Source organism: Ischnura elegans, chromosome 8, assembly GCF_921293095.1.
Source record: "Ischnura elegans chromosome 8, ioIscEleg1.1, whole genome shotgun sequence".
NCBI classification, from domain to species: domain Eukaryota; kingdom Metazoa; phylum Arthropoda; class Insecta; order Odonata; family Coenagrionidae; genus Ischnura; species Ischnura elegans.
In genome coordinates, this window is record NC_060253.1 from 20,800,397 (window position 1) to 20,802,400 (window position 2,004).

At 37.3% G+C, this 2,004-nt stretch overlaps 1 non-coding gene across 1 annotated transcript; it reads right to left on the bottom strand.

Moving 5' to 3' along the window:
- Positions 1 to 308: 308 nt before the first annotated feature.
- On the bottom strand, positions 309 to 392 carry Trnal-uaa. The gene has a single exon. It is a non-coding gene; the product is annotated as a tRNA-Leu (tRNA).
- Positions 393 to 2,004: the final 1,612 nt, after the last annotated feature.

Sequence of the window (2,004 nt, forward strand, 5' to 3'; positions counted from 1 at the left end):
AGCAACGAACCTGCGTTTCATTTTTAATGTGCCTATGGTGGTATAACGATGTTTATATCAATTTTATTATCACGACGATATTTAAATGGATTACCTGGAAAATAGAAAATATTTTTTTAACAAAATCATGTCAGTGTTTTTAATGAAACGGTGCAGAAATTCATCTCAGTACTCTGGAGGAAAAATTGGTTTGTTATCGGAATATGGATTTCGAGACTGGTGCTAAGAGGAATCAACTTCCTCGGTTTTAATTCCAATTTACGTAATATAGTTCGAGCTATTGACTTTTTTTTAATAAAAAAACAATTTGTCAGGTGTGGGGTTCGAACCCACGCTCCCATCAGGGAACCAGAACTTAAGTCTGGCGCCTTAGACCGCTCGGCCAACCTGACCTATAATGGGTATGGAGTATTTACGAAACAAACTCCCAAACTTGCAAGAAATGACGCGTAAGAATCAGTATTTTCAAAAACAGAGATCTGGTGAAATTATCGATTCAACCCTTAATGAGAAACATTTTGTGAAAAAACTTCTTTCCGGTGTCAGCGGCGTCTACCTCAATCATGCTGTTTATGAGAATTCGATGTGGGGCGATCTTCAGATACAACTCATTTACTTAAGGTACTCACTTTACTTTGATTTATCCCAAATGAAGGAGGGGAATATCATTGGATTTAATCAAATCCTGGAGATAAGTAAAAGAGATGAGCCTTTCAGTCCCCGCAGGTAGCTTTTTTTATTAATTTAGTTTTTGGCATCACATCCAAAAACATTGAGGAAGCCCTTTTAAATTGGATTAATTAACATCATCATCACTGGTCAACAATCCTAAGATTGGCTTGACACAGCTCTTCACTCAATTTTTCTATCAGCTAATCTTTTCATAGGTATGTATTTCTTCTCTTCCACACTCTTCTTTACCTATTCATTGTATTTTGTTCAAGGTCTTCCTTTTCCGCTATTGCCTTCCACTTGTCCCTCGTCAATTGTCTTTATCAGGCCATCATGTCTCAAGATGTGGCCTATAAGGTAGTTTCGTCTTCTTATTAAGTTTTCATGAGGCTTCTCGTCTCTCCTACTCTTCTTAGGACTTCCTTATTACTAACTTAGTCGACCCATTTGATCCGCATCATACTTCTATAGCAGCACATTTCGAAGGCCTCTATCTTTGCTTTCTCCGCCGCTGTCATTGCCATACCTCACTTCCGTATAGGAGCGTGATCCAGGTATAAGTTCTTATAAATTGTTTCTTTACTTCCATGATTAAGTCACCCACTGTAAGTAAATATTTATTTTGGTGGAATGCTCTCTTCGCTTAGACTTATAATTTCTTTCTTACGTCTCCCATCACTACTTAACTTCCTTTCCTAATAACAGAATTCATCCACCTCTACCAGTTTTTGCTTCCCTATTTTAATATCAGTCTCGACTTCTTCTCTTATCCTGCATACTAACATCTTGGTTTTCTTCGTATTTATGCTCAGCTAATATTTACCGAAACTGCTGATGTATTTCCTTGCAGCTGATATTTTTTGTTATCAATAAAAGGCAAAATAATTAAGAGCAACAAAGAAAGACCTGTAAACACTCACTAAATACACTCAAATATCACGCATAATATCACCAACGTGACCGCCTCATGTGTTCTTTTTGCAATTTAGGAAGGGAGGATTATAGAAAGGGAATTAAGAGAGGAAGTCTTCTGATGACGGTCTAATATGATGAAATTGACAATGCAAAAATATACAAACAGAATGAGTTTTGATGGAGTAGTAGGTAAGACCTAATTACATGAAGGGCTGGAATAAGTCGAAGCGGACTCCTGACAGAAATGGTTTTCATTCGGTGAGAAATAATAGTAATAAATGGCAAAGAGGGTTCGAAAAGAGCGTTTAGAGTTTTATATTGGTTTCTTGGAGGAGCTGTGATACCTTTGCTGGGAAATCAATGTAATCTTCTCGAGAGTTTTGGGCTTCTCCTCTTGCCTATCTGTCTTCATCCTTC